Here is a 22,178-nt window from a genome sequence, read left to right on the forward strand (position 1 = left end):
TCGAACCTATAGCTGATTTACCCATCTTTTACTTTTAACGAACTTGATGATTAACACGAAGAACAATTAAAGTTATTATGGTATTGCGGGCAATACGGCCTTTTTCAACCGTTCCAACTGAATAAAAAAATCATACCCTAAGGTATTTGAGATGAACCATGCTCAGCATGTTCTTCTATAAATAATTCTCACCAATACAAAAAAAAACGCAATCGTTTCTGATCTCCTAATGCTTATCACTATGATTGTTTACTATCCATCTGATCCCAAATACAGCCCCCTAACAGTGAGTGGTCAAACAGCGGGTATATCAACTAACATAGCAAATAAATGGGCAAACGAAGCCCAAATTCATTTCGCTAGATACGAGGCAGTCTGCTCGAGCCGATCGCTTACTCGACAATGCATATGCTGCACCTGTTTGGCACGTGGCGAAGCCGCCAAGTGCATCACTGCGTAACTCCAACGCTGCTGGCATCAAGAACGAAGTTGTAGAAATTCGACAATCGGTCCGACCCAGACGCTTTCCGGCAGGCCCGGCATGATGCGAAAAGGGCTCTACACGGAAGTACGGCGTAGCGAACAGCCACCGTCGCCGTCATCATCACCGCGAACAGCGGTAAGACTATACGCGCAAGGATGGCGAGACTTCGGCAACGGCATCGCCAGAACCGTCAGGAAAAGCGGAAGAGATTGACGGAGCACTGACAGCGGGGAGTCTGGCCATCCTTAGTTGGATATCCGTTCCCATACCGTGTTCGGCGGTTTGTCCGTAGAAGAGGAAATGGCAGCTGCACATGCGAATACGGCCTCCCGCTAGTCAATTTTTTAAGGAGTCCAAAGTGTTAATTGAAATAAGCGAAATGATTCCAACTCTAATGCGGCACTGTTCTGTAAGTTTTTTACGATGTTTTATTTGCGATCAACTTTCTGCATGTGCTCTGTTCTCGATCTCCTAGCGAACACACACTCACACAACGCTTCGGCTTGTGGTTTGACAGTTCAAAAACGCGGTAATCTGTCAGCGCGCAGGTTGCGTCACTCGGTGGCTGTCAGCGGCCATGATACCAAGCATTCTTAACACAAAGGATACGCTTCAACGGGCTCGAACAATTTTTCTCTCTAGACCCTTCGAGGGGCTTAGGAAAATGAACAGGAAGAGAATCAGGAAAAATAAAAATTTTAAGTAACAAACAAGCTTTTTGTAAAATAAAGATACACCTGCCTTGACCTCACCGTTCACTACACCGTACATCTCACACTTTGCTGGTGCTAGCAAAAAATCGTTAGATTTCCCAGCTCTATCAGATGCAATGGACATAGCGGTAAGAGTCCGTATACAATTAGTAAAATTCAATCCTTTCGGTGCCCCAGGAGCGGACGTGATTTAGCGGAAACGTTCAACCACTGCCAATCTGGTTAAGTTTGTCTGCCTCTACCACAGGACCAGATCGACGCGGTGTATCAAAGCTGTTTTTACATCGTTACGCAAGTCTTGCTGCTTACCAAGCTTTACGTACTCGGACTATCCGGGCAGCTGCTGGCTTGGTTTCATTCCAATCTTGCCATATATGATCGCGTTTAAATGAGATGCTTCTCTATACGCGGACGATGATAAGCTATTCCTTCCGATCCGCGACCAGACAGATCAACTCCGGCCGCAGGTCTCACTGAGCGCTTGCCGTTCCTAATGTTTTTAGAATGGTCTTAAGAAGTGCGTCGAAAAGTGTGTTGTTGTTTCGTTTGCGAGAAAGCGGTGCCTCTTAGTGTATGACTACGCGTCACGTAATGCGCCTTCATGAAAAGTTTATCTTCTACAGTCAGCCAGAGTACATTGACGCTAAATCAATTGATTGGCTTACTAAAGCAAATACCACGCGACATCGGGGACTGAATTCCTCCGCTCACACAATTTCGTTTCATGTTTCCACAAAAATATTTCTCCCATGCTCCAAATATGAATATTTCATATCACAAGCCCACCACGGACATGCTTGCGCTAGAAGCTTATACACTAACAATCTACACTTCCTAACGCCGTTTCAAACGGCAATGTGTGGCCTCCAATTTGTATCGTAGCATTAAGCACAACCTAAAATACATAACAAATACTTTATTCGTTTAAATAACTTACCATTTGAGGTAGATGGCAATGGAATAATTTCGGTCGATGTTGAAGGTTTGGGTTGTGTCCATTCTGCCTCCGTTTGGCGCTCGTACTTCTCCAAATAACGCTTGCGTTTTCGCGAAATATTTGTGTCCTGGCTCGAAGACATGATGAAAGTTGGGAAGTTATATAAATTGCTCAAATTTAAACACAGGACGTTAGAGATAATGCTGAAAATGCGAAAAAGCACTGCACACAAAACCACTACACGACGCTGCAAAATTTGACAATTGTTTACACAATTTTTGTTCGCCATCACACATTCACTTGACATGTCAAAAATTGCATGCCGAAAGCGTGGATCAAAAAGGGGGTCGGAAGGAGAGAAGGTGATGAGATCGAAGCGGTACGAAATTACCGTTGCAAAACCGCACGTTCGGAACGCTAAGTCCCAGAAGAGGGAGATCGAGCTACGAATGTGACAGGGAGGGCATGAGAAAATGAAAGAATTGGAGTGCCATTGTCGGGAGGGTCTGTCGAGTTGTACTCTCACCCACACTATTTCGAGCGACCCAATCGGAACACGGCACTCACGAGATACTATTGTTGAACGTACGGCGGTCAACACGCCACCCTTCTTGAGAGTGTGTGCTGTTCATTTCGTTACGATCCATGCGATATACATTGTAATCCTTAGTGAATAATAAGCTAGTTGGAATATTTTAATATAGCCACGTTTCAGTTAAGGAAATAATGTCATTCAATTTTCAGTAAGTGATAGTTTAAAATCATTTGTTCTAGTTTTAAGTCCTCGGACGTGTTGATAATATATTTCGGTTATATGTGTTGTTCCGCTGTCTGTGGATGTTGCTCTATGGTTGTGGCTGTTGTAGTGGTGTTGGTGAAGATTGGGATGTGGACCCAATTGTTGTCGTTTGTTTTTCTGGGATGGGTATTATTTGTAGAATGAATGTTTGGGATCGTAGGCCGCCAAACGTTTTGAAAATTTACTGTGCGTCTCTCATACTCGCGGAACACCACACCTATTGGCCAAATAGACGAGGATTGTTACCGTAGCAATAGACGATGCGCAATCCCAGATTGCGTATATATTTATCTGTCAAACGGATCGATTTGATATATTTATCGGTCACAAAAAATTATACATCTCGGACATATAATCTGGAAAATTTATGCGCAATCTTGATGCAATCTGAAATTGTATGGAAATGACGTTTATAGCTCAGGGTTGGCTACGCGAAATGACATATGTTTTGATAAAACGAATATATGCGCAATCTAAGATTGCGCATCGTTTATTAATACGGTTAGGAAAAGGCAGTGCTACAGATGAATCCAACCCAGACGTATAAACGAAATGACAGCGAAGGAAAATGACAGTTGAAATGACAGAAAACGGTTGCACGCGCTACCCAAGCGAGTGAAAAAGTCACTTTTCGGCTGTGTTTTCGATTGATATTTCGTGCACGATTTGACAAACGAAATAGTGTACGAGATTCAGACTTTTTTCGGCACATTACCAGCGCGCACACAACAGCGTGCAATGGCATATTTGCTATCTTCATTTCACGTCTAGCGTTAGACATTTTGAGGTTATGTAGTTTTTTAATTATTGGTATTTATATGAATGATAGGATACGAAAGAACACAACTGATTTAAATGCAAACTAAACATAATACTTACTTACTTACTTATCCGGCGCTACAACCGCTTTGCGGTCTTGGCCTGCCTCTAAACATAATAGTCAAAAGAAATACACATAACCTGCTTCAACGCTTGGCTTGGAGAGCGAAATGTTACGAATGGAAGAACCACACATACAATCATATATTGCTTGTCAAATTATGAGAGTGTATGAGTTATCGTCCGAAAATTTCCGCTTGGGTACAAGCCAATGGCGAGTGAAGCGTGCAGCAGGTGACACAATTTTAAAGTATTTGCTATTTGTATTTGTATTTTGTTTTTTAGGAGAATAAATAGCTAAAACTTAAACTTTCGCCTTGTGGCTGTTCGCACTCGCTGAAAGTGTTTCAGGCGTTTCGAAGTGATTTAGGCAATCCAATTTTAAATAATATAAAAGTTACTGAGATACGATTTTTTGGCAGCAGCTTGAAAACTAGCACATCATTTATACCTAGGTTTTGTCGTACATATGACATTAACTCATCTTCTGTTGTATCAGGTAAGAGACGTGAGATAAACATCCAAAATCGTCGTTGTGTTGGGTGAGGTATCGTTCTTAGTGCAGAAGGAACAGAAGTTCCTGATTGTACCATGGCTTGTTGGAGAAACAGGCAGAGCCTATGGGTTGGGGGTGAGCGGTCAACCAATCTCCGCTTAGGTGCACTTGCTAATTGATGTTCATCTGTGGTGCTAAGGACACAGCTCATGCATCTGCTAGTTGTTGACGTAGAGACACCAATACATCGTTCTTGAGTGTTTCTAACATTGTCGAGAGTTGTTGATCGCGATGCCCTAAAACATCTTTTTTTACATCGGTTCTTGCAGTGTTGATTATGGATTCAATAACTGACTTACTATCTTGGCGATTTTGTTTACATTGACCGCAGAAGCAGGATAGGGGTGTAGCTGAGCGTTTCAGTTCCTTGATACAGGTGTTGTTGATACCCAGACAGCCGCAATGATAAATGCCCTTACAAATACCATCACACACGTAGTGCTCTGTATTGCCAATATCGATATTACAAACAAGACACACGGCAGACATGTTGATATGGGTGAGTTTTGGCTTGTTGACAAAATACGTAATTATAAATACAGCTAGAACTGGTTTATATTAATGTTGATAAATAAACTGCTGTTAACACGGATCCACACGCTACACAGCAACTGATCACACACAACTTAGCGAGTAATGGACTCAAAACAACCGTTTATCACAAATGTAAACACGGAGCGTCAATATGAGCGTCTGCTTCCAGTGAATGTTCCATTAGCGAATGTGGGCTAAGAGGAAAAGCACATCTCTTCCACTGAGAAGGAGTCCTGCGATAAAAATAGCCTGAGCGCGATCACATCTGCTTTCAAGCGATTTTAGGACCAGCATACGACATCTGACTACATAAGTAGGCAACTGGGCAGTGCGACCAAGGAACCGCCTGAAGACGATTTTGGATGAGCAACGCTGAACTCGATCTATTTTTGCCGTCTAGACTTGGGCAAAATGGTTCCAGACAACACAGCCATATTCAAAAATCGGGCAAACTAGGGCGCAGAATAATCCCTTTAAATATTTTGGGTCAGTTATTAGGTTGGTAAATCTGCGGATAAGCCCAAGCACCTTAAACGCACTAGAAATGATATTCTCGTATTGTGACGAGAAGGAGAGTTTTGATTCAAGGATCACTCCCAGGTCGCGGATCACATTAACACGGGATAGTTGGAAGGAGTTGAGGAAATAGTTACATTGTATAGGTTGGTGGGAACAGGAGAAGAAAATGATAGAACATTAAGTGGTGCACAAATCAAGATAATTATCTGAGCACCAGAAAGACAGAGAGTTGAGGATAGATGGAAGGTTGGAGCCTTGAAAATCCTTGGACTTGGTGTTGTCCATAGGTCGCAAATTATTAACTTCTTGGCATCTAGTCAACTTGCTTTTTGAAGCACAACAGTAACTCCTTAGCCGGTCCTGGACTGGTGGAGCCGGTGGTGCGGAGTCGCGAAGGCGAAGCTGGGTAAGGAGCCGGTCAGAGCCTGCTCCGAAATTGTGTTGTTTTGCCCATCACTATTGGCAACAGCAACCAAGTATTCCTCATCTATCAGCTTCTGGTAGACAAGCGTTTTGCAGTTGCTCGCCGTGTACAGCTCTACCTCTAGTGTCTTACCTTTCTCCATGTCAGAGCGATGGATATTTCGCACGTAAAACGACGCTCGATAAAGTTGCTGCTCCAGCCGTCGGTAAACCTCTGAAATGGGTAGTTGTTCATTCGGCTGAACGCCCGCCAGGCGCAAACGTACGTTGTGCAGAGGTCCTTCTTGAGGAAGGCAACGTAGACGACACGCACAGTATCATGTACGTCGTCCACCTCTTTCATGATTCCCCGGTAGTACCATCGGTCACCACTATACCGAGCAAGGCATGGTGTTCCTGGCTTGTATATGTCTGCCTGCTGCTCGCCTGCTACCTCTCTTGCTTCTACATTGGCTCGAGTTGCACTGCCTGGCTTATCTGATCGATCTGCTCCGCAAAGTTCTCCACGCTGGGACAGACGTAGAGTGTCTGTTCGTCACCAAATCGAGTAAAGTCGGCAATGAAGCAATGAAATATGAATATAATATTCTAAATATGAATATTTAGAGATTCACGAATCTATGGATATTCATGAATTTTTCGAGAATCATGAATCTGTGAAGATTCATTAAGTTGTGAAGATTCGTGAATCTTTACAGATTGATGAATCTTGGAAGATTCGTGAATCTTTTGAGATTCATGAATCTTTGAAGTTTCGAATCGAGATTCGAATCACTCATCACTGAAGATTCATATGAATGAATCTCAACGAAACATTCATGAAACCCAACACTACATCAAATAGCTCTCACTCTAGCGGGGCGGGATACCCATCGCATGTGCTTCACATCTGCGGTTCCGGACTCTCACTACCATGCGCTTTAACTGCAAGAAACAGGTTACACGAACATCAACCTGAAGCTGATAACCAGCGGACTAGCGCACTCTATCAGTCTATCGCGCATGATGAGGATCAATTCTCCCAGTGCAGCGATAGAGAGAGACCTGGAGATGTTGGTGCAGAACGAGTCCTCTGAGCGCAAATCGACGGTTACGGTTCAGGGTGAAGTTATATCACGACATCATCCTTACCTTCTAACTATCATGTCATATGTGGAAGGGTTCATTGCCGATTTTACTCGATTTGGTGACGAACAGACACTCTACGTCTGTCCCAGCGTGGAGAACTTTGCGGAGCAGATCGATCAGATAAGCCAGGCAGTGCAACTCGAGCCAATGTAGAAGCAAGAGAGGTAGCAGGCGAGCAGCAGGCAGACATATACAAGCCAGGAACACCATGCCTTGCTCGGTATAGTGGTGACCGATGGTACTACCGGGGAATCATGAAAGAGGTGGACGAAGTACATGATACTGTGCGTGTCGTCTACGTTGCCTTCCTCAAGAAGGACCTCTGCACAACGTACGTTTGCGCCTGGCGGGCGTTCAGCCGAATGAACAACTACCCATTTCAGAGGTTTACCGACGGCTGGAGCAGCAACTTTATCGAGCGTCGTTTTACGTGCGAAATATCCATCGCTCTGACATGGAGAAAGGTAAGACACTAGAGGTAGAGCTGTACACGGCGAGCAACTGCAAAACGCTTGTCTACCAGAAGCTGATAGATGAGGAATACTTGGTTGCTGTTGCCAATAGTGATGGGCAAAACAACACAATTTCGGAGCAGGCTCTGACCGGCTCCTTACCCAGCTTCGCCTTCGCGACTCCGCACCACCGGCTCCACCAGTCCAGGACCGGCTAAGGAGTTACTGTTGTGCTTCAAAAAGCAAGTTGACTAGATGCCAAGAAGTTAATAATTTGCGACCTATGGACAACACCAAGTCCAAGGATTTTCAAGGCTCCAACCTTCCATCTATCCTCAACTCTCTGTCTTTCTGGTGCTCAGATAATTATCTTGATTTGTGCACCACTTAATGTTCTATCATTTTCTTCTCCTGTTCCCACCAACCTATACAATGTAACTATTTCCTCAACTCCTTCCAACTATCCCGTGTTAATGTGATCCGCGACCTGGGAGTGATCCTTGAATCAAAACTCTCCTTCTCGTCACAATACGAGAATATCATTTCTAGTGCGTTTAAGGTGCTTGGGCTTATCCGCAGATTTACCAACCTAATAACTGACCCAAAATATTTAAAGGGATTATTCTGCGCCCTAGTTTGCCCGATTTTTGAATATGGCTGTGTTGTCTGGAACCATTTTGCCCAAGTCTAGACGGCAAAAATAGATCGAGTTCAGCGTTGCTCATCCAAAATCGTCTTCAGGCGGTTCCTTGGTCGCACTGCCCAGTTGCCTACTTATGTAGTCAGATGTCGTATGCTGGTCCTAAAATCGCTTGAAAGCAGATGTGATCGCGCTCAGGCTATTTTTATCGCAGGACTCCTTCTCAGTGGAAGAGATGTGCTTTTCCTCTTAGCCCACATTCGCTAATGGAACATTCACTGGAAGCAGACGCTCATATTGACGCTCCGTGTTTACATTTGTGATAAACGGTTGTTTTGAGTCCATTACTCGCTAAGTTGTGTGTGATCAGTTGCTGTGTAGCGTGTGGATCCGTGTTAACAGCAGTTTATTTATCAACATTAATATAAACCAGTTCTAGCTGTATTTATAATTACGTATTTTGTCAACAAGCCAAAACTCACCCATATCAACATGTCTGCCGTGTGTCTTGTTTGTAATATCGATATTGGCAATACAGAGCACTACGTGTGTGATGGTATTTGTAAGGGCATTTATCATTGCGGCTGTCTGGGTATCAACAACACCTGTATCAAGGAACTGAAACGCTCAGCTACACCCCTATCCTGCTTCTGCGGTCAATGTAAACAAAATCGCCAAGATAGTAAGTCAGTTATTGAATCCATAATCAACACTGCAAGAGCCGATGTAAAAAAAAGATGTTTTAGGGCATCTCGATCAACAACTCTCGACAATGTTAGAAACACTCAATAACGATGTATTGGTGTCTCTACGTCAACAACTAGCAGATGCACGAGCTGTGTCCTTAGCACCACAGATGAACATCAATTAGCAAGTGCACCTAAGCGGAGATTGGTTGACCGCTCACCCCCAACCCATAGGCTCTGCCTGTTTCTCCAACAAGCCATGGTACAATCAGGAACTTCTGTTCCTTCTGCACTAAGAACGATACCTCACCCAACACAACGACGATTTTGGATGTTTATCTCACGTCTCTTACCTGATACAACAGAAGATGAGTTAAAGTCATATGTACGACAAAACCTAGGTATAAATGATGTGCTAGTTTTCAAGCTGCTGCCAAAAAATCGTATCTCAGTAACTTTTATATTATTTAAAATTGGATTGCCTAAATCACTTCGAAACGCCTGAAACACTTTCAGCGAGTGCGAACAGCCACAAGGCGAAAGTTTAAGTTTTAGCTATTTATTCTCCTAAAAAACAAAATACAAATACAAATAGCAAATACTTTAAAATTGTGTCACCTGCTGCACGCTTCACTCGCCATTGGCTTGTACCCAAGCGGAAATTTTCGGACGATAACTCATACACTCTCATAATTTGACAAGCAATATATGATTGTATGTGTGGTTCTTCCATTCGTAACATTTCGCTCTCCAAGCCAAGCGTTGAAGCAGGTTATGTGTATTTCTTTTTGACTATTATGTTTAGAGGCAGGCCAAGACCGCAAAGCGGTTGTAGCGCCGGATAAGTAAGTAAGTAAGTATTATGTTTAGTTTGCATTTAAATCAGTTGTGTTCTTTCGTATCCTATCATTCATATAAATACCAATAATTAAAAACTACATAACCTCAAAATGTCTAACGCTAGACGTGAAATGAAGATAGCAAATATGCCATTGCACGCTGTTGTGTGCGCGCTGGTAATGTGCCGAAAAAGTCTGAATCTCGTACACTATTTCGTTTGTCAAATCGTGCACGAAATATCAATCGAAAACACAGCCGAAAAGTGACTTTTTCACTCGCTTGGGTAGCGCGTGCAACCGTTTTCTGTCATTTCAACTGTCATTTTCCTTCGCTGTCATTTCGTTTATACGTCTGGGTTGGATTCATCTGTAGCACTGCCTTTTCCTAACCGTATTAATAAACGATGCGCAATCTTAGATTGCGCATATATTCGTTTTATCAAAACATATGTCATTTCGCGTAGCCAACCCTGAGCTATAAACGTCATTTCCATACAATTTCAGATTGCATCAAGATTGCGCATAAATTTTCAAGATTATATGTCCGAGATGTATAATTTTTTGTGACCGATAAATATATCAAATCGATCCGTTTGACAGATAAATATATACGCAATCTGGGATTGCGCATCGTCTATTGCTACGGTAACAATCCTCGTCTATTTGGCCAATAGGTGTGGTGTTCCGCGAGTATGAGAGACGCACAGTAAATTTTCAAAACGTTTGGCGGCCTACGATCCCAAACATTCATTCTACAAATAATACCCATCCCAGAAAAACAAACGACAACAATTGAGTCCACATCCCAATCTTCACCAACACCACTACAACAGCCACAACCATAGAGCAACATCCACAGACAGCGGAACAACACATATAACCGAAATATATTATCAACACGTCCGAGGACTTAAAACTAGAACAAATGATTTTAAACTATCACTTACTGAAAATTGAATGACATTATTTCCTTAACTGAAACGTGGCTATATTAAAATATTCCAACTAGCTTATTATTCACTAAGGATTACAATGTATATCGCATGGATCGTAACGAAATGAACAGCACACACTCTCAAGAAGGGTGGCGTGTTGACCGCCGTACGTTCAACAATAGTATCTCGTGAGTGCCGTGTTCCGATTGGGTCGCTCGAAATAGTGTGGGTGAGAGTACAACTCGACAGACCCTCCCGACAATGGCACTCCAATTCTTTCATTTTCTCATGCCCTCCCTGTCACATTCGTAGCTCGATCTCCCTCTTCTGGGACTTAGCGTTCCGAACGTGCGGTTTTGCAACGGTAATTTCGTACCGCTTCGATCTCATCACCTTCTCTCCCTTCCGACCCCCTTTTTGATCCACGCTTTCGGCATGCAATTTTTTGACATGTCAAGTGAATGTGTGATGGTGAACAAAAAATTGTGTAAACAATTGTCAAATTTTGCAGCGTCGTGTAGTGGTTTTGTGTGCAGTGCTTTTTTCGCATTTTCAGCATTATCTCTAACGTCCTGTGTTTAAATTTGAGCAATTTATATAACTTCCCAACTTTCATCATGTCTTCGAGCCAGGACACAAATATTTCGCGAAAACGCAAGCGTTATTTGGAGAAGTACGAGCGCCAAACGGAGGCAGAATGGACACAACCCAAACCTTCAACATCGACCGAAATTATTCCATTGCCATCTACCTCAAATGGTAAGTTATTTAAACGAATAAAGTATTTGTTATGTATTTTAGGTTGTGCTTAATGCTACGATACAAATTGGAGGTTACACATTGCCGTTTGAAACGGCGTTAGGAAGTGTAGATTGTTAGTGTATAAGCTTCTAGCGCAAGCATGTCCGTGGTGGGCTTGTGATATGAAATATTCATATTTGGAGCATGGGAGAAATATTTTTGTGGAAACATGAAACGAAATTGTGTGAGCGGAGGAATTCAGTCCCCGATGTCGCGTGGTATTTGCTTTAGTAAGCCAATCAATTGATTTAGCGTCAATGTACTCTGGCTGACTGTAGAAGATAAACTTTTCATGAAGGCGCATTACGTGACGCGTAGTCATACACTAAGAGGCACCGCTTTCTCGCAAACGAAACAACAACACACTTTTCGACGCACTTCTTAAGACCATTCTAAAAACATTAGGAACGGCAAGCGCTCAGTGAGACCTGCGGCCGGAGTTGATCTGTCTGGTCGCGGATCGGAAGGAATAGCTTATCATCGTCCGCGTATAGAGAAGCATCTCATTTAAACGCGATCATATATGGCAAGATTGGAATGAAACCAAGCCAGCAGCTGCCCGGATAGTCCGAGTACGTAAAGCTTGGTAAGCAGCAAGACTTGCGTAACGATGTAAAAACAGCTTTGATACACCGCGTCGATCTGGTCCTGTGGTAGAGGCAGACAAACTTAACCAGATTGGCAGTGGTTGAACGTTTCCGCTAAATCACGTCCGCTCCTGGGGCACCGAAAGGATTGAATTTTACTAATTGTATACGGACTCTTACCGCTATGTCCATTGCATCTGATAGAGCTGGGAAATCTAACGATTTTTTGCTAGCACCAGCAAAGTGTGAGATGTACGGTGTAGTGAACGGTGAGGTCAAGGCAGGTGTATCTTTATTTTACAAAAAGCTTGTTTGTTACTTAAAATTTTTATTTTTCCTGATTCTCTTCCTGTTCATTTTCCTAAGCCCCTCGAAGGGTCTAGAGAGAAAAATTGTTCGAGCCCGTTGAAGCGTATCCTTTGTGTTAAGAATGCTTGGTATCATGGCCGCTGACAGCCACCGAGTGACGCAACCTGCGCGCTGACAGATTACCGCGTTTTTGAACTGTCAAACCACAAGCCGAAGCGTTGTGTGAGTGTGTGTTCGCTAGGAGATCGAGAACAGAGCACATGCAGAAAGTTGATCGCAAATAAAACATCGTAAAAAACTTACAGAACAGTGCCGCATTAGAGTTGGAATCATTTCGCTTATTTCAATTAACACTTTGGACTCCTTAAAAATTGACTAGCGGGAGGCCGTATTCGCATGTGCAGCTGCCATTTCCTCTTCTACGGACAAACCGCCGAACACGGTATGGGAACGGATATCCAACTAAGGATGGCCAGACTCCCCGCTGTCAGTGCTCCGTCAATCTCTTCCGCTTTTCCTGACGGTTCTGGCGATGCCGTTGCCGAAGTCTCGCCATCCTTGCGCGTATAGTCTTACCGCTGTTCGCGGTGATGATGACGGCGACGGTGGCTGTTCGCTACGCCGTACTTCCGTGTAGAGCCCTTTTCGCATCATGCCGGGCCTGCCGGAAAGCGTCTGGGTCGGACCGATTGTCGAATTTCTACAACTTCGTTCTTGATGCCAGCAGCGTTGGAGTTACGCAGTGATGCACTTGGCGGCTTCGCCACGTGCCAAACAGGTGCAGCATATGCATTGTCGAGTAAGCGATCGGCTCGAGCAGACTGCCTCGTATCTAGCGAAATGAATTTGGGCTTCGTTTGCCCATTTATTTGCTATGTTAGTTGATATACCCGCTGTTTGACCACTCACTGTTAGGGGGCTGTATTTGGGATCAGATGGATAGTAAACAATCATAGTGATAAGCATTAGGAGATCAGAAACGATTGCGTTTTTTTTTTTTGTATTGGTGAGAATTATTTATAGAAGAACATGCTGAGCATGGTTCATCTCAAATACCTTAGGGTATGATTTTTTTATTCAGTAGGAACGGTTGAAAAAGGCCGTATTGCCCGCAATACCATAATAACTTTAATTGTTCTTCGTGTTAATCATCAAGTTCGTTAAAAGTAAAAGATGGGTAAATCAGCTATAGGTTCGATAGAGTCAGCTTTTTTTGTTAAGTATGATGTTAATGTTTTCTTTTACTGCTGAAAAAGGGGAAATTATAATAGTTGTTCTTAAATATTTCCAGGACTATCAACATCACACAAAACTAATTACGTTGTGTTTTTGTCTTGCCTTTTCAGGTGAAAACAATGTACATAGTAGCAGTACTTCTGATGATGGTTTCAACTTGCCTAACATCTATCCAACTAACAACAATTTACTTGAAGGTGACGGTGAGTTAGATAGTACTAGCCCTTTTCCAGATATTTTTCAAACTCAGATAGTGATCACGGGGATACCGATCGCGGCAGTGATGATGAAGATATCACAGCGTGTTGGGAGGAAGCCTGGGCCTTCATGGGCTATTGTTAAAAACGTGCCGCGAACGACGCTCAATTTACTTTTGGCGGTCTTGCGGAATTTGTATCATTTAGACGTTCCAAAGATGCGCGGAAATTACTCAAAACCCCCACCGAGGTCGGTTTGGAAGTACAAACGATCTCGGGCGGTGAATTTTGGTACCAGGGGATTGAGACGGTCCTTCGCAACTATTTTAGGTAAGTGCTTATAGCAATAAATTAAAAAAAAATTATTATAAATTATTGGGTTGCATAGTGTTCCTAATTTATTTTTTTCCTTTCTTACAGAAATACCATTCCCGAACACGACACTTTAAAAATACAAATGTCGATTGACGGGCTTCTCCTATTTAAGAGTTCCACTAAGCAATTGTGGCCAATTCTAATATGGGTGGAAAGTTTGCCTGAGCCTCCGGTAATGCTTGTCGGGCTTTTTTGCGGACAAACTAAACCGGGGCTGGTGGAAGAGTTCTTAGGCCCATTAGTGGAGGACTTTAATAGACTCCAAGAAACAGGCTTGGGGTTTGGCGACAAAGTGGTACGCTTATTACCAAGCGCATTTGTCGCCGATTCTCCAGCGTGGGCATTTGCTAAAGGTATGCGAAGCATTATTGTTATGGTAATTCTGAACATTTTTTTTATTTTATGTTTTGTTTCATTAAAGGTATAGTAATGAAATAATGCTGCGCATGGGTGCTTAAAGTGTACCTGTTAAAAGGTACACCTCATCTCGGCGCACAAAATAATTTTTGAATCCGTGGACGCCGAACTGCGTACGGATGTCGGCTTTAAACGACGAGTAGACAACGACCGTCATAAACCATGGCGATCACCATTAGAAAAACTTTAACATTTTAATATGATCGTCGGTGTTCCCTACAAAGGTCTCCATCAGTTTGATCGCTGGGTGACCCTAAAGCTTGTTCTAGGATTATACGAGGGAATTTTTGAAAATTTTGAAAAGTTGTCACCCCAACAAAAGGAAGCCGTGAATACTTTTTTGATAAAGACACGGCTTCCTTGGGAAGTGAATCGCCCTATGCGATCCTACAGCTATCGCCATTTTTCGAAGGCCACCGAATTTCGGTCCTTCCTTCTTCAAAGTAGAATTGCGGTCTTAAAGGATTTTATGTCTTCTGATGCATTCAATCACTTCTTGTGCTACTTTTGCAGTGTGACGATTTTTAATTCAACGGCACACAAGCATCTTTGGCCTCTTGCAGAAAAGTTCTTATACAACTTTGTAAAGAACTTTCCGCAGTATTATGGTCGAGCCCATATGACCAGCACCGTCCACAATCTCTTGCACGTGTCAGAAGACGTTAACATGTTTGGAGCGGTTCCTAAATATTCCGCATATCGGTATGAGAATTATCTTCAAATTGTACGCCGATATGTGAGATCGAGCACGCATGTAGTAACACTGGTAGCAGGTCGTACGCAAGAAATTGCATCAGTGCAAGTGGCTACCAATCGTGTTACTCAAACATTCCCCCGGTTGAAGGGCAATGGTGCCGGTATACACGTAATCGCCGATTTTGTCCTACTGCCAAACTTAACTATCATACTTCACAAGGCTCGAATAGAAATAGCAGAGCCCAATTGAGGGTTTACGTCGCCCGAAAAAGTATTTACAGCGACCGATAACGTTTTGACGACGCCCGATTTTCTAGATAAACCCTGTAAACATTAACAACCACCTTCGATGTGGTCGCTGCGCAACAGGCAAACAATGGGAGCCTTCACAATTCTAGTTAGTTTTTTGTATGGAGTTTGACAGTTGGAGGCTGAAATCATGTAAACAATCCATACAAAACCACACAAAAAACTAGCCTGCGATTTTCAGTCTAGAAAATTTTAGCCTAAAAGCTAGAATTAGATTTGAATACCTGCTCGAAAACACGGTGTTGTTTACATTTATCCCAAGGTGCATTAAATCCGGTGATCGAATCTGGAATCAAAGTGTATGTAGTCCAGGTGGTCTCATAGCATTTTTTCATAACCAATTTTGAACATCACTTTTTGGCAGAACGGGTGAAAACTTTAGCTCCAACGAGCTTTCTGGAGGCTAGACGAATACTCAAAACACTCTTAAAATCTTCATTCAGAAGCAGAAGCGATAAAAATCAGCCTTCTAAATTAATACACCTGGGGATAAGCCCACCTGTATATTATACTCACTTAGATAGCTGCTCGAAAACTGCTATACAATGCAAACAGCTGACAGGCTGAAATTTCAGCCTACGAACTTCAAATGGAAAGGGCCCCATTGTTGATTATTTCAGTACCAAGGTACGTAATTTTTATATAATATATAATATATAATATATAATATTAAATAATACAAAATGTCACCAAGTCTAATGTGACCAGTGGAGGTAAAATCGACACCTCACCAAGTAGTATTTCGGTACCTATTTGTAATATTCAAATATTATATCTATATAAAATGAGGGCGGTCCCGTGCTACAGTGATCCACTCGAACAACTGAACAACTCATCGTGGGTTTAACTCTTGAATAGACCGCTCCTCCACCCGTAGTAAGGACTGATTATCCTGTGCGTGGTACTTAAAAAGTATCGAATTCCTGTGTGAGCAACATATGCGCTTAGAAGAATAGAAGAAATTTAATTATATCGTAATTTTTATTCGTGATGGCTACACAAACGGGCTATCGCTATAAATATATGGACTGTTATTTATTGTTCTGTAACCCTGTATTATCACCACTCGGGGGAGCTCTGACCTTTAACACAACTACAAAAGCGAATTCACTTGTACAGTCTGTTCCCGAGTTACGCGGTTTATGCGGTCCCGAGGAATCCGCGTAACTCGTATATCAGCGTAAGTCGAATTTCACGGATTTCGGCCCAAATACAACTGAATTTTTGATTTATTTTAGGTTTCCATACACTTTATCAATTATTTGATGCGTTTCGTGCAGAACACTCGTGTATTTTTGGCTTTTAAGTGGATTAAATTTATTAGCAAAAATGCAATTTATACTGCATTGGACGATTGTTCAAGAAAATTGTACGGATTTGATATTTTATTTGTCAAATTTAGAAAACCGCTTATCTCTGAATCTGCGTAAGTCGAGAACCGCGTAACTCCAGAACAGACTGTATGAGCAATCAGTTTAACTTGCTCTGAATAAGAATGACAAAGGATTACAAAAGATAGCTGCACGGTGCACGAGTGTGAGAGTGATCAGACAATTATCACACCCGCACGTTCAGCTATCTTTTATTGTTCTCTTTCATTCCTGCAGACTTGCACACTACCAACGAAGCAACGCTGATTGATTTTACCGTTCCAAATCGGTCAGTTCTAAATCGCGTTGAAACACACGTTGGAGTCAGCACACTTTCGCAACTGCACAGTCAATTTTTCTTGGTCATGTGATACGTCGCAACTGGGGTTTAGTGGTTTAATCTGTTTTTTTTTTTCAAATTTAATGGTTAAAACATCAAAGTTATTTTTACGTTCTATTTTTTAATGTTTTACTGAATTCCATATAAATTGAGGTAAGGCATGTTTAGTGAACGTTTTTCTTAGCATAATGTACCATCGTGATTTGAAATTACAGGAAAATATCGAAAACATGAAACGAGTTTATGCAAGTGGTGCAGAGAAACGTAAAAAACAAAAACAGAGTTTGCAAGTCGCTGAGAAGCAAAAAAATGCGTTACATAAGTTTTTGGTTCCTGGCGTGGAATCATCGGATGCTTCAAACCTCTCGGGAGGTACATGTTCAGTGGCCAATGATATTTCACATCAAATAGAATTTAATGCTGATGAAGATAAACATGTGACTCAGGGGGAAAACAATACAGACAATGCGTGGATGGATGATATTGCTCTTTGGCCTGTAATTGTGTCTGATGACTTGATAGAGCATGTTATACAAAATAAGCCTAAAAGTCATGGTAATATTGATGCGTTGAAAACATTGTACACAGACAACGGTGTATCGTACTATCGAGGCCTACATTTGGATCATTTTTACAGGAACAAACCGAATGGATCAAAAGAAGCTAGAATCTGGCTAATTTTTTCTGAAACAAGCAAAAGTGTCTATTGTTATCCTTGTAAATTATTCTCGTGTTCACAATCTAAATTAATTAAAGGGTTCAATAATTGGAGATCCATTACTGGAACATTAACTGATCATGAAAAATCTAAAGACCATATGTTTACTATGTGTACATTGTACAAAAGAACTTCTAAAGTCAATAGAATAGATTCTAGTTTGTTAAAAGAAGAAGAAAATCATCAAGCATATTGGAGAGAGGTGTTAAAGAGGGTAGTTTCTACGATAAAATTACTAGGCCGTCTAGGTTTAGGCTTTAGATGGCATGCAGCCGTTGCCGTCAAATTTTGCCTCGAAGTCACCAATTTTTGACAGTGTGCATCAATTTTTGTCTCGAAGGCGTCAATTTTTAACAGTGTGCATCAATTTTTGTCTCGAATGCGTCAATTTTTGTCAGTGCGCATCAATTTTTGTCTCGAAGGCACCAATTTTTGTCTCATGGTCACCAATGTTTGTCGCTTGTTCATGAAATTTTGCCTCTTAATATATCAAAATGACCCAAATAGCATTGGAGCGTTACGTTTCGCGATTTTTGTATGGAGGCGTTACTGCTCGCTACCTGCTCATAACACTGCTCGATAGCAGAGTTATGAGCAGGTAGCGTGTAACATTCTATGTAAGCTCAATGAAAGCTCAAAGCTCAAGCGTTACTTAGCGAGTGCTCGAACCACAGTATAGCGCTGTGGGTTCTGTATTCGGATGTAAACAAAAACACACACACTTTTTTTAAAATTTCGATGCACATTGTCCAGTACAACGATAAAATGTATTTTATTTAGCTTTTATTCAATACTTACATGCCCCAATACATGGTTTTACACGTTTAAATACGATTTCAACCATCACTTTGGATGGTATCAACGGATGCCGACGGCGTTGTTGTCTCTGCGTCAGGCACATTTATTGTTGCCGCTTCTAATGCTCGGGTAAATCTTTAGTTAGCTGTATCACAACGATTAAACGCACTAATTGTACCACTTGCAAAGCAATACAAATAAAATAAAACACATAATACACCGTACAACACACTTCTTAACAACACTTGCACATAAAAACCACTTGTCGATGCGGTGATCCAATGTCCTGTTTGCAGTGGAAAAATAAAAAGGAAAGATTAGAATGCTTTCATATATGACATTATTTTATAATACTTTCCTTTCCATGCTATTTTGTGGTGTATGGCAACGTTGGTTTGCTTGAAGATACACAACGACCGGTGTGTTGGTCCAGTTGAGAATGTGCCGATCACGATCACAGCCGGCTTTAATGATTATTGTAGAAACTGTAACAAAGATCAATATCATTAAAGCTGCATTATTTTTACAATTCATTGTGATTTAAAAAGTAAAACATTTCATCTTACCGGCATCGTATTCCGTCGTCATACACACACACACACAGCTGCTCAACCATACTCGGACGAATGTTGCCAAATTTCGGGATGAAATGATGTTTTTCCTGTGGAATAATGTGTTCAAACATTAAAAGATAGTTTATTTACTGAAATATGCACACAACACTTACCTTTTCTCGAGTTTTCACATAAAATTTCACGATTATTTTGCACACAATCTTTACGGGCGGTTGTCCGTGTTTGTTTACGTTTCTGACTTGACAGATATGCGAGCTGTCATGTGACGAAGTCAAATACATTCAAACCTCGCCAATTGCAAGTCTGCTTTTCAATTGAATACAAAAATCCGAGTTGTTCACATAAATATGAGAAAAAGTCAGTTTATCCACATTGTATAAAATAACAAACATGACAAAATACGCAGACATTAGTCGTGTAACAAAATGTCTTTCTAATAAACAAAATCTATCTTTTTTTGTAGACATATGATATAAATGCAATTAGCGAGTTCTAATTGTATCATATATATTGCTATTTTCAAAGCGGTTTAAATTAAAACAAACATCAGTGTTTTTTTAAATAATCAGAAAGATAATTATAAACTTAATAATCATTAAAATGTAATTTATTACATTTATGTAGAACGATAACCTAACTAGTAAGCATGTTCATGCACGTGTGTAATTATTTGATATTTTTTTTGTGTGATCCCAATATGAATGTTATTAAGTAAAACAGACCATTTACTCTGTTCCTTTTTCAATTCCTCAAGATAAGGTTTTTTTAATAGAAACATGTAAGTTTGTTAAAAAAACATATATAAATACATATATAAATACACATACATATAAAAATATAATTATAGAAATAAATAAATAAATAAATAAATAAATATACAGGCGGTCCCCGAGATACACGGTACCTCTTATACGCGGATTCGGAGATACGCGGTTTTCTAAATTTGACAATTCTTTGAGCAAATTGTACTGATTTGACACATCAATTGCAAATTGCCAAATAATTTCCGTTTTATCGAATGTTAAAAACTATTTAAAAAGGTTTAAAACAGTTATATTCAGTCAGAATAATATCAAATAATTCATAAAGTGACTAAAACCACCCCTTACTTGCAAAATTACACGAAAATTAGTGATATTTCAGCTGGAAATCACGAGATTCGACTTACGCGGAAATTTGAGATACGCGGTATTTTACGGCCGTTTTCGGTCCCCATTAACCGTGTATCTCGGGGACCGCCTGTATATATATATATATATATATATATATATATATATATATATATATATATATATATATATATATATATATATATATATATATATATATATGTATATATATATATATATATATATATATATATATATATATATATATATATATATATATATATATATATATATATATATACATTTATTCATATGGTATATTATATTATAATATATAATATGTTATATATAAGTTGTTAATATAATTATTTTTATATCATTATACCGATGGCGGAAACCTTTATTTATTTCATAAAATTTTAGTACAAGTATCTGTTAATTTTGTTATAAAATATGTGATCTGAATCGTTATGAAATATCCATCACTCATCTTTTCCAAATTCAGTTACACCATCTCGCTTTGATTTGAATTCTAAGTCAGAATGTATGGGGTGCGCGGTACGGGTAAGAAGAACATAGGGGCGGGGGTACAAATAAACGCATCACAACACCAAAGTCTGGGTGAGACGGTGATGGTGTGAAACGCTTCTTGCTTCAAGCTCTTGTGGTAACAGTGTTAAAAGCAACAACAACAACAGAGAATAACGCATCGCGTAGAAACAAACACACCGTTCGTGGGTATGTCAGGGGGGGAAACAACGGGAAAAGCTCAATTCTCTCTCAGCGATGCCGCTTGGGGAGTTTACCTGATTTGACGCGTAGTTAGGGTTATTTAATTGAAGTAACATTTAATTTCAATAAAAATCTGTGGTTTATGAATATTTGATTGGGATTTTAAGGAAAATGCTTCAAATTTTTTTTACTAAATTTCAGGTACGTAGATCAACACAGCTGATTGCTTTTGAACAATGGATATACTTTGTACTCCTTAATCGAAAATGGCAGTACAATGATAAACCGTACGGATTGCGAGAACTATTTTAGAATTTTTTTTAACTATTTGCCACGATTGCCGGTCTCGTAATACAGTCGTCAACTCGTACGACTTAATAACATGCCCGTCATGGGTTCAAGCCCCAAATGGACCGTGCCGCCATACGTAGGACTGACTATCCTGCTATGGGGGGATCAAAAGCCAAGCCCACAAGTTGTGGTACAGGCAGGCTTTGATCGACAATGGTCGTTGAGCCAAAAGAAGAAGAAGATTTGCCACGATGCCAAAATGAAGAAATAATCGTGGATTAATCTTCTCTAAATTGTTTTGATATTATTATAAATAAGACGTAAAACTATGTGAAATATAGAATTCCTGAATTTATTCCTTTGCATTGTATATCCTCTTTTATTTTGTTTTGCATTCTGGAATTATGAAAATATTAAAATAACGAAAAAATCCCAAGAGACAAAAATTTGTGACCATTGGACAAAAATTGGTGCCTTCGAGACAAAAATTGATGCGCACTGACAAAAATTGACGCCTTCGAGACAAAAATTGATGCACACTGTCAAAAATTCACGCCTACGAGACAAAAATTGATGCACACTGTCAAAAATTGACGTCTACGAGACAAAAATACATGACTTACGGCCAAAATTTGACGGCAACGGCTGTAATGAGCAGCACGATTCAGCAAGAAAGGGAAATTTTTTGACTTGCTTGGACTACCTGAGTGAATATGACGAATTTTTGAAGTTACATTTACAAAATATGGAAACAGTGGCCAGGGAAAAGCAAACTACTTATCACACCACATTTG

Source organism: Anopheles arabiensis, chromosome 2 (assembly GCF_016920715.1).
Source record: "Anopheles arabiensis isolate DONGOLA chromosome 2, AaraD3, whole genome shotgun sequence".
Classification (NCBI taxonomy): domain Eukaryota; kingdom Metazoa; phylum Arthropoda; class Insecta; order Diptera; family Culicidae; genus Anopheles; species Anopheles arabiensis.